Here is a 12,402-nt window from a genome sequence, read left to right as displayed (position 1 = left end):
TGAGCCTGGTGCCATGGAGGCTGCAGCAGGATGGGACCCACTGACACAGCAGAGCTCACTTGACCTGCTGAGAATTGTGTGGGTGGTTAGGAGCACTCCAGCTCCTGCTATTAATGACAATGGGATCTAACAGTTCTGCTACCAGCATATCCAGGGCCAGCAGTGGCTTACAGATTCCTTGATGGATTAAGCATATTTTTTCCTTAAAAACACAGTTTAGAGCACCTTTCAGACATGCCAACTAAAACAATATAAATACAATATAAAGGCTTCCAAGAGATCAAAAGACAAATCATACTGAAGCACAGACAGATGATTCTTCAACTAATTGAAGTTGACAAGAGGGCATATTTATTACAGTGCAGGACACATGGGGAGTAACCTCCCAAAGACACGTGTAAAAAAAGTCACAAACTCCTGCTCTCTATTTATCCAAAAGTCTTTTACATATTCAAATGGTTTCCAGGACAGTTTTTACAATGTCTATTACATAAACATTAGCTCTTGCCTCATATTATAATTATTTGGATGTCCATTATGGCTGTGCAATTGTCCTCTTCAATTGGGTTGGTGGGCTTCTGAAGAGGAAATAAGACATCTTCCCCATGGTAAACTCTTCACCCTTGTCAAGCTGGCAGGGCTGCTTGGCCTGCTGGTCACAGTCCAAACCTCCTCTCATTCTTAGAAGCCAGTTTTTCCTGCACTCTTACAATACTTCATATATCACCTGTCATTCCTAACCTTGTTTCAGTTATCCCCACCTGGTATCAATTAGTTTCCTTGTTAAGCTCTAATCACAGTATATGATCTTCGCTAACTACATCCTTCATTCACTTAAGCTCTTAATTAAAATATATATAGTTTTCACTATCTTAGTTGCACTCCTAGCTCAACCTCTTGACTCAATATCTGAGATGCAGTGCTTGTGACACCTGACAGTTACATATAATTTAAAAAAATATTGCATTAGTACCATGGAAAAACCAGAACACAGGTGATTTTTCATAACAGGAACATAACAGCTGTAAATTGTAAATGGCAGCAAATAAACAGCTGTTTATTTACAATGTTTCCAAATCACCATTTGTGTTGTGCAATTTGACTGTATAAGTCACTTGGGTTTGTTTCTTTTTCCTAAACATGACAAAAATATTTTGAAGATTAAAACTGCTGAATAAATAATGCACATGATAGAAATGAATTGTAGTACAGGCTGTGGGTTAAGTGTTTGTGAAGGAAGATCAAATATTAGAATTATGTACTCCTTCCCCATCATGTATTTATTTTTTCTTATTAGTGGTATTCTGTATTAAATTAATTTTATTTTTATAAATTCAATTCCTTTTTTATATGTGCATGTGTACTCTATATCCATGCATATTATATAAAACGTATCTCTGTAAGTGCTTCCTGCAGATTTTGCAAATGTCTAAGGTGTTGGACAACTGGATAAAACACAGCAAGACTTCCACTCTAACAAGTAATAAATGATCTGACACAGAGAAAGCAATAGGGAAAAGCACTCAAAAAAATCTTCCAAAGCATGTGGGTCATGACAAGCCTGAGTTTTAACAATCCTAACAGCTTACATCTTGCTCTTTCAGTAGACTTCCTCCTTAATCTTTTCCTACTCTCTTCAAAGTTTGAAACACACTTTGCCTAATCTGTGACCTTCTTGCAAAATCAGCAGCCTTTCTCTACTTCTCAGAAATATATTTCTTTATATTCTTCAGCATTAGAAATCACTGCTAGCTGTTGTATTTATGATGCATATTTGTTTAAAACACACCATTTCCCCCATCTGTTTAGTTATTAATACTAGGAGTAATAAAAAGCATATATACACCCCCTTTCAATTCTGTGATCTTTTCAAGGGGAAAAAAAAGATGAGGTGACTAACCACAGCCCTCCATAATCCAACAATATCTTTCTGTAGTTGAAAGTCAGCATGCATTTTTCTGAAAGAATAAAGCAACAAGGAGAAAAAAGAGCCCTTTACCATCAATTGTCAGGTATTGCTGCTCGAGGGGTCAGCAATGCTTGGCTTGTAACCAACAAACAAGTAGTTACAGTTGGGTAAGTGATATGTACAGAACCATTAACAAGAACTGATAAAGTGGGAATATACCCTTTGACAGATGAGACTTGTTTCCAGGTCCTTAAACAGTTGCAGTCACCACTGTGTGAATATTTTTGTAAATGAATCAATTAAAACCTCTTATTTTGCGTTATTGATGGACATGCTAATAAAATATTTATTCTAACAAATTACTTTTGGTATCTTGATTAACACATCTGCTGTTTAATTAATAGTGTTATGCTCATGTGAACCCATCTAGCCATCAGGCTAATTGCCAGTCTTGGTGCTGGAAATGTTGGCTATTGGCCTGGCACCAAGTGATAGACTTAAACGTGTGTTCCCTGATAACTAAAGCAATTATGATGCACATGAGCTGGAAGATTCTTAATTTGGTTATCTTGAGTTTCAGTAATCATTCAAAGGGACCAATTAAGTGGTTGGAACAGGATGCCCAAAGCATCAAAGATCACTAGCACCTGAAAGTATAAATAGGATAAAGATATATATAGTATAGCATAAATATATAAATTTAGTATGTATTAGTATATTTACATAGTATTCATATAATTTTATATAAATACACTATATAAAAAAATAGTATAAATATATAAATTTCTGTCTGGCTTGATCCAGAGAGAAATACAGATGGCCAGGAGGCCTTTTCTTGACAACATTGAGTTCAAGGCACGGAAACCTTCTGGGATCCCTGCAGTGTACTAGACTGCCTGTCTTACCTGGAGAGCCCAGGCTAGTTAAGTGTCTCAGGAGACACCTGTCAGTGCTATTCTTCAGAAAATCAGGTGGGAAATTGTGGGTAGAGGCTGCTGTCCCCAGCCTTCTTCCATCTACACAGTGGTTAGGGTACACACCTTTCTCTAGACAGAATAAACAATACATAAAACATTTCAGGGAAACACAGAATGGTTTTGGTTGGAAGGGACTTTAAACCTTTTCTGGTCCAACCTTCCTGCTGTGGGCAGGAACATCTTTTACTAGGTCAGGTTGCTCAAATTTTATCCAGCCTGTCCTTGAACACTTTCAGGTATGGGGCATACACAGTTGCTCTTGGCAACCTGTTCAAGTGCCTTACCACCCTCATTGTAAAAAATGGCTTCTTTATGTTCAATCTTTCATTTTACAACTCTTACCCTTTGCCCTCTCACCAGAGACCACGGTAAAAATTATATAACCATCGTTCTTATAAGCCCCCTCTATAAATGAAAAGGCCAAAATAAAGTTTAAATAGCCCCAACTCTCTCAACTCTCCAAATATTCGCACAGCCCTCCAAGTGGAGTATCATGAAAGCAGAATAGAAGGGTAGAATCACCTCCCTTGACCTGCTGCCTACACTTCTTATGATGCAGTACAATTGGCTTTCTGGACTACTGCTAGTGCCCTTTGCTGACTGCTGTTAAGTTGGACATTTGCCATGATCCCCAAGTTCTTCTCAGCAGGGCTCCTTTCAAGCCCTTTATTGCTTAGTCTGTACTGATATCATTGATTGTCTTGATCCAGGTACGAGATCATTCCCGTGGCCTTTTTGAAGTTCATGTGGTTCACACAGGCCCACTCCTTGAGCCTGCCAAGGTCCCTCTGGGTGGCATCTCTTCCCTCAAAGCCACCAACAGCACCACTCAGCAAGGTGCCATCAGCAAACCTGCTGAGGGTGTACACAATGCTGCTACATCAGTGATGGAGTCATGAAAAAACACTGGTCCCACTGTGGGCCCCTGAGTGATACCACTTGTATTGAACATTGAGCCATAGTTCTTTGGACATGACCACACTCTATTTAGACCCATCAGAATTTTCCTACCAAAAACCTTATTGCTTCAATGACTAGCTGAGAAGTGTCACTGAATTCTCAAAGTCATAGTGAAGGATAGGCTCAGGATGGGAGAAAGAGTTGTCACTTAGGCTATAAACTGGCAGAGACTTCAGCCCACAAAGGGATTTCTTATTAGTGGAATATGCGTACATTGATATTATGCTATTATCAAGGCTTTTGATGCATAATTTATTTTCTGCTGATATCCTTAAGTAGAAATAAAATAGTAGTAGTCTCTGTTAATTTTCTCCCATGCAAGGAGTAGGTTCTCAAGAAGACTTTAATGCTTTAGTCTAACTAAAATCTCCAGGCTTAAGCTATGGACATCTGCATGAACTGTAAATGCCTAGTTTAATAGAATCGAAATTAGATTATATAATTGTCCATCATTAAACTGAGAGAAACTATTAAAACATAGAAGAAATTTAAAAACTAATCATTTGAGCAAATATATACTGTGACATATAATTGCTTTAATAAATGGATATTAGTAGAACATATCCTATTAAAAATAAGAATCAAACTGATTGCAAAAATGTATGTTTACTTGCTAATTAATGTATTTTAATATTTGCTACTTAATGTGGATTAACTTTTCCTTAGGAAAGCAAGGACAAATGCAAAATAAAACTAGAGTGATTATTTAAATCAAGGCCATTTTCTGAAGACTGAAATACTTTTTATTAAAATTGATGATTTGGATAATTTTGATTTAAATCTTCCTGCTTTGCTCTATCATCATCAGCTGTGGCCTTTAAATACATTCTCACAGTATGAGATTACTTTCCTATCAGCTTCACATACTGCAGTTGCACTGGTCAAAGTAGTTATGTGATTCTTCCCTAAGTATTTAAGATTACCTGAAGCAGTGCCCTGGGCTATCAGGGTTACTATTCAAGGTCAGGTGTACAACAGGTCATTTACCACTGTTAGGCAATTACAGAGTTGTGTAGAGATCTCATTGCAACAAATCAAACCATCCACATAAACAAAATAAAATTACAGCACACCTGGCTCCAAGAGGATGTGTGTGACATTGTGGGTAAACTAGATTTGGAAGATTTCTCCCATCTGGAGAAAATGGAAACTGCACTTTACATCCACCCTTGTACACATCTAGTCTGCCCAGCTTGTCATCACACTGAATATGGCTTTTTCTTGACTTCTTTTTTGCTGCTGAGAACTGAAAATCATTATTTCTTATTTATGTCTTGGGGTTCTTCAAAAGTGTAACTTGGCAAACACAATTCCTTTTATTCTGCAAGGAATTTCTCTATTTCCCAGTTTCCCACAAAGACTGAGCGAGCATGAGAGAAGAATAAACTTTTAGAATTGAATCTTTATGCATTCAGAATTTGTAGGATACAAAGATTGACAAGATGTCTTAAATTTAACTTATAAATTGGAAATTGTGTAGAAAGAATGAATTTAGTGAGCAAAAAGGTAAAAATACATTAAGTTACAAAGCATCCTACCTATTAATGTCTCCTGATTAGCATTTTCAGAAGAGTTAACAACTACTGAGGAGAAGCTGAAACATGAGTAGTTAATCTTCTTAGCTACCTACTTGCCACTAACACATTTATTAGTCTGCAGAGAGAACTGTAAAGCCCTTTTCCTCCATTAAAGACTAGAAAAGTGCTAAATCAGAATGAGAAATACAGAAGGGAAACAGGATATTATCCCAGTATCTGTGTGTATTCATGATTCAGCACGATAGAAATGTGAAAAGAAATAATATCACTACATATTTCAAGACAGTGACAAAGGAAAAAGATCCAGAGTAACAACAGTATATAGATGGAGCATAATAACAATCATTTACTGCTATAGTATATATAGTTATCCAATTATATGACTCTATACAATTATGCACTCTATCTGCTTGATTATAAGCATTTTACTAGAAATGTAGTAAAACTGTATCATTATAGATAATTTCAAAACTGAATGCAATTTTTAAATTAAAGAACAGAGAGTCTCAAATATATGTTGGCATTTTCCAGAATTATATGATGAAATGTGTAACATTTTATACTGGTAGCAGGGGGAGGCTCAGATTGAAAGTACTTAGAAATCTAAAACCATAAAAGTGCACAAACAACTGGCAAATTGTCCAGAGCAGGAAAAGGTAGCAGCAATAGCTTAAGTACTCTGTCTGTTTTTTTTTGTTTTTTTTTTTTTTTTTCCTCTCCTTCATCTTCCTAAAATCTATTTTATTTGAGTTGAATAAAATTCAGGCTGTAGAGGTACTCTTTACTAATTTAATCAGCACTGCACAGTGCCGGTCTGTGGTGGAAATATCCTAGAGACTACAACCCTGATAGCTCTTAAAATGTGCTAAGGATGCTAAAAATGGGTGACAGGAGCTAGTGGGGACTTTTGCTACATATTTACCATGGAGAAACAATTGAGCATATACTAAATTATCTGTTCTTAAAAGACACAGAAGTTGTTATTGGCTAATACTGCAGAAGACAACTCCTCTTGAACACCATCTAGCTAGAACTGGGAGCCCAGAAGCAGGCTGGAAGAGATTAATTACACCTGTTAACTACTATGCTTTTTGAAGATCTACCTTGTATTTGTATTTGTATTTGTATTTGTATTTGTATTTGTATTTGTATTTTTGAAGTTCTACCTTGTATTTGTACCCTGTATCTGTTCTTAAGTCCTTGTTCCCACTGTGTCTCTTGGGCTTTAAATTAAAAATTGTATTGACAATCTAATTTTACCAGGCCAAGATCAGAAACTTTGCACTTGGTCTGGGTATTTATTTCTCCAGCAGCATAAATTAATAACTACCCTGTTATGCAGCTGCCCAAAATGACTTTACCAGTTAAGAGGGAGGACTGATGTGTTATGTTACCAAGAGGTATTCCAGCTTTGTGAGGGCTGAGAGCAGGAAGGGAAACATAGTGCGTTCTCTCTCCCCTCTGGCTCTTCAGCTTGGCTATGTGTTATTCTCCCTCCATTTTTTTTTTTTGCTGCAAGTCCTTATAAATAATATTTTGTATTCTGAGACCTGAAAGATGGAGGACTTTGAGCAAACTGTGTAATCCAATTCTGTGTATAATTACATAGGTCACAGAATTTCACCCAGGTACTCTGTTAACACTATGATAATGTTAGAACAACCCTCACAGACTAGGCTGGGGTCCTGGTGCTCAAGATGAGTTATGGTAACAGAAGTGATCTGGCAACCTTTGTTCTTTATTCAGAGAAGAGATTAGAAATAAACCCCAAGCCTTAATTCTTATCTATTTGTTTGTCTATTGTGTGATAGATATCTAAATTTCCTAGTTGGAATGAAAAGGAAGTCTCATTATGTAAAAACACTGAACATAGTACTTAAACATGACTGGTCAGAACAGTGTTTTATCTTGAAATATATTAATTGATTGTTAATGATACAACTGTGACGTTCCCCCCTCACAGCCCCCTGAATTATCAGGCTAGCCCAGAGATCCGAGGCTTTGAGGGGAGGAATATCAGGAGAAGGCAAAGATTTCCAAAAGAGGCTCTTACCCCAATATATGTTGGTTCAGCTCTCTTTATTCTGTGATGTCCTAGGGGAGAGTAGGGCAAAAGAGGACGAACAGGAAATGTCAGGGGTCTATATAGACTTTGGACAGGGTGGGCTTCCCTGGCTCTCCGCCAACCCCGTTGGGGCAGGAAGGAGGGGTCCAGGGTTATCCTGATCAGAGTCACAGGGTCCCGAGGAAGGGGGAATAGGGTGCCCATGAGCTCACTGCAACACAACTGGTTATAGTGAAAGTCAAAAGTGTAAAATAAAGCCAACATTAAATATTGAAAGTTTAAGAGTGAAACAATGGAAAGAGAAGGGGATGAGGGTGGTAACAAGGAAGAAAAGGAGATCTACATCTGAGCAGACTTAACAAAATCCCCAGAAAGGAACTGGATAAACAAGTGAGACTTTAGATCTAGCTTTTCCCCAGCGTGCAAAGAAAATAAAAGTCATCCTAAGAACAGGGTCAAAGTTCTCATATTTCATTTAATAACCAATTAGTTTGTCAACTGAATAACAGGAACTGAGAAAAGCCTTTACATCTAATTTTACAATAAGCAGGCAAAAATATGACCTTCCTTCATTTCTGCCAAATTGACTGTGTTACTTGTTTTTATATTTTCTAAATACCTGCTTTTATTTGCTTTCACCTTTACTTATCAGTGTTAAGGATAATTTCAGAGCTACTTGTAGATCACACTATATTTCACATCTTTTGATATAACAAAGAAATTCAAGTTTGATGGTATCTTGTAACCCAATGTATTTCCTAAAGAACTCATCAGTAATGAATTTATCTCCACCTGAGCTGCACATACCTAATGTCTGCCAATGACTAAAGCCAGTGTAAATCTCTTTGGCATGTGTAAATCTCTTTGGTGTGTGATTTAGGAAGGTTTTTGAATCCTAGGGAAACTGATTATGCATGCAGGTGCATACTGCTTTCAGAACAGCAGAATATTGCAAATCTTGGCCATTTTTTATGCTAATACTCCTTTTAAAATTCTTTCACTGCTTATACTGCAATTATGAAAGATGTTCTTTGTTGATAGAATGCCAAAAGATATTTTTTCTTCCTTATTAGATCTGAAGGCACATTATGAGAGTATTATTTTCACTTACTTCTTACAACAGACACAGAAAATGTATTTTAATTCTAATAATGCATTGAAATCTGTAAGAATGACTTTTTTTCTACAGAATAATCTCTTTCCCTTCATGTACAAAGTAAATAACACATGCATGAAACAATTACATTACCATAAGGCAGTACCCATTTAAAGACAAACTGTGACATGAAAACAAAAATGTCTAGTTCAAGATTTCAGTGAATTATAGCAGTCTGATCCCCACTATTAGCTAAGCACCTTTGTAGATATATCTTAAATGCCTATGTAATAATAGCTAAAACTGAACATAATATTATTCTTGCTCCTGTTAACCCATAAAGATGACTTAAAAATCATATGAAAAAAATTGCAAAGCTTTCAGTAACAATAGTTACGCCACAGCAGTAAGTCCAGGGAGGTGATTCTTTTCCTCTGTTCTTGCAAGACCCCACCTGGGGTGCTGTGTCCAGCTCTGGGACCCCCAATATATGAAGGACATGGACCTGCTGGAGTGAAGCCAGATGAGGTAATGAAGATGATCAGAGCCTCTTCCATGAAGATAGGCTGAAACAGCTGGGGCTATTCAGCCTGGAAAAGAGGAGGCTCTGGGGAGACATCAGAGCACTTCCAGTGCCTGAAGATGGCTACGAGGAAGGGACTTCTTACAAGTGACAGTGTGAGAGTGTTGAGGCAGGGGGACAGGTTGCCCAGAGGAGAAGTTGTGGATAGAAGTGTTCAAGGCCAGGCTGGATGGGGCTTTAAGCAGCCTGGTCTAGCAGGAGGTGTCCATGCCCACGGCAAGGGATGTTGAATCTGATGACCTTTAGGGTCCAGTCCCTTCTGATCCAAACCATTCTATAATACCTCAGAGCATGACAGAAAAACAAAAAACAGCCCAAAAAGATAGACCCAAAAAGATAGACCCAAACCCATCACATCATCTGATATGATGTGGAAATGCTGTATGGTCCAGTGAAAGTAAGAATTTCACCTCTACCCTTACCAGTCTGCTCATTTTATTGACCCAAGTGGAACCTTCTGAGAGGACTTGCAGGAGTGGCTGACACAGAAATGCACCTCAGAAGTAATCTCCAAAGCCTGAATGACATGCAGTACCTTAGAACAGCTATTAATCAAATCACATAGAAATAAAAGCTGTGAATAATAACCAAGAGCTGGTTAAATTTCACAATACTGTAGAAATTCATATGAAGCAGCACGAATGGCACAGGTTGTCTGAAAACTTCTCTTATAATCTGGTTTGCAGGGCAGGGCAGAAAAGTAGCATACAGTATTTCACTCTGTGGGTATCAATTCCAAAATATTTTTGGACATTACATAGTTCAGTGTTCTTTTTCTATTATTATTTTGTTTAATATTTGCAAGGAAAATTACACCAAAAAAACCCCTTTATGTCCACTAGATTTTGATGTTTTTTTTCCTTTTTGGGTGTGTTTGTTGAAATACTGGGGTGATGAATAATAGCAGATGACAGGTAGAAGAGGTAGAGATACAATGATCTTTCTTGATCATCCCTTTGTTTTTCCTAATCAATTTTCATCTAACAGCATATTTAGTAGATGATATACCCCACGTGTTTTTTGCTTGTGCATGAATATACCATATTTAAACCACAGAACAAATTATTCAGTTTTGAGCCACAGCTGAACTGGGCTTCTCTGTCTTTGGAAGGAACAATACTATAATTAGGAACATGGCAGAATTTATGTGTTTGGCAGCAAATATAGCAGCCTCTTCACTCAGCACAAACTGTAATTATTCAATATGAGGACATGGGGACAAACATGACAGAATGGTGTAGGATGAAAGATGGTGGAAGGGGAAAGCCACGTCCTTGTTTGATCCTTCCCCCTGTAGTTCTCACTAAGGATAACACTGTTTAATCTGTTCAAGCTACTACCTGAATGTGCAGAGGGATGTAAATAAACACACACACACGTCCTTATAATCCTTCATGGAGTGGTCTGCTGTGATATGTGAGAAACAAGAATACCATAAAAGCTGCAATGTTATCAGTTTGCTCAGGTATTCCCAGTTAAACTGTGGGCTAAAAGGCTTTTGTGCTGGATTCCCACTGGGCAGAAAAGCTATCAAGAATTGCAGTGAAGCTTTGCTTTCTATCAGTGTCTAATGAATTTCCAAAGCCTCTTCTCCTGTCATGTCTGACCCAGTGTGATCTCTTATATCACATGTCCCTGGCACAGTTTATTTGATTGCAGTAGATGGTCCCTTTGTCCGTTTATATGTATTGTGCCTTCATGTCCTGCTCACTCCTGTTTCTTACCAGCAGCTTCCACTTACACTGCACCCCACTGCTCCCTTTGTCTTCATCTGAGCCTGGTCCTGCAGCCTGAACCCAGGGTGCATCCTAAAGCAGCACTGCCTTTCCAATGTATCTAAGCTCAGCCTGTAATCAGGCAGAATGCAAATACACAAGCTACATTGGAGCCATTCTAGAAAGGACTTTTCTCCCACTTACAGTACAAAACCATCACAAGCATCACTTCATGGTTGGTGAGTATGTCTCCACATTCCCCACATTTGGGGTGTATGGGAGGCATTTTCTTGTGTTGTCCCAGAGCCAAGTGTCAGGATGTTTTAGCAGTTGGGAGGTGGATTTGACCCTAACTCCTGCCATGAGGCTGCTCCTGCAAAGAAGTGCAAGTGCAGCAAGAGAGCCTGCACCTGGCAAAAGTAATTGCTCATTTTCTGCACTGAGAGTTTATCCTGACTGGAGACAGGTTTCACATGGAAGCCTCTTTGGACTCCCTGACTCTGGCTCATCTAGGCTGAGCTTCTGGTTACCACAGGTAGTTTCTTTCTGGGAAACAAGCTCAGATTTAATCTAGGACAGAGGTGATGGTGCTTATTTGGGTCATGTTCTGGCATGAAGCGAGATTCTGAATCACCCAGCCTGAAGGAGATTATGTCAGGCAGAGAAAATATTAACCTACTTCTCCTTCTCCTTGCATCCAGAACTGGGATGCATCTTTGCCAAGAAATCTTCCCCTTTACATGAGCCTCAAGAGCTGGTCCTTAGTCCTTGGAAGAGACCTTATTATACACGGGGGAAGCTGAAGGTATCACCAAAGCAGGAACCTTTGGACTTCTGGTATGTGTTTCTAGGGCTCCTGTCCTCTTGGACAGGGTGTTTGAACTCTTCTTCCTTTCAGGTACAAATAAGTTTAAGCCTACTAAACCGTGCTGTGCATCTCAGACTAGCTGAATAAATACCTGGGAGGTTAAACTTTACATCACTCTTTCCCTCATAGTGTGAGCAGAAGCAGAGCTGGCTCATTTAAAGGAAACAGATAGGTCTATTTTAATGGCCACTCTCACAGTTCTTTGAAATGTTAGCTTTTACAAAAACCAGTTTAGACCAAAAGGAAAGTAAAAAAGAAGCAGTCTGGCTTCTGTAATAAGCAAACTGTCACAAACTGTAACTATTCAATATGAGGACATGGGGACAAACATGACAGAATGGTCTAGAAGGAAAAATAATGTAAAGGGAAAGCCAAGTCCCATATTAAAGCCCTTTGGGGGAATAATTCAATTGATACAGAACACTTACACCTCCAGAAATTTCTTTGACCAGATCCCTAACCACAGCTTCTCAGTAATTACATGCTGTCATGGAATAAAAACTGTTTGTCTCTTAACCTCATAGGAAAGAACAGAATAAGTCTGGGCTGTTTCAGATGGAAGGGACCTACAACCTAGTCCAAGTGCCTGACCATTTCACCTCTGACCAAAGGATAAAGCTTGTTGTTAGGGGCATTGTCCAAATGCCTCCTACACACTGACAGACTGGGAGCATTGACCACCTCTCTGGGG

General features: G+C 38.5%; 1 protein-coding gene across 1 annotated transcript in view; it reads right to left on the bottom strand.

Moving 5' to 3' along the window:
• NKAIN3 (sodium/potassium transporting ATPase interacting 3) overlaps positions 1–12,402 on the bottom strand; it is a 165,317-nt gene that overhangs the window by 26,046 nt on the left and 126,869 nt on the right. The gene's annotated exons all lie outside the window — the stretch shown is intronic.

The sequence above is a fragment of the Lonchura striata genome, chromosome 2 (assembly GCF_050655825.1).
Source record: "Lonchura striata isolate lonStrDom1 chromosome 2, ASM5065582v1, whole genome shotgun sequence".
In the NCBI taxonomy this organism is placed as follows: domain Eukaryota; kingdom Metazoa; phylum Chordata; class Aves; order Passeriformes; family Estrildidae; genus Lonchura; species Lonchura striata.
This window is presented reverse-complemented; position numbering and strand designations above follow the sequence as displayed.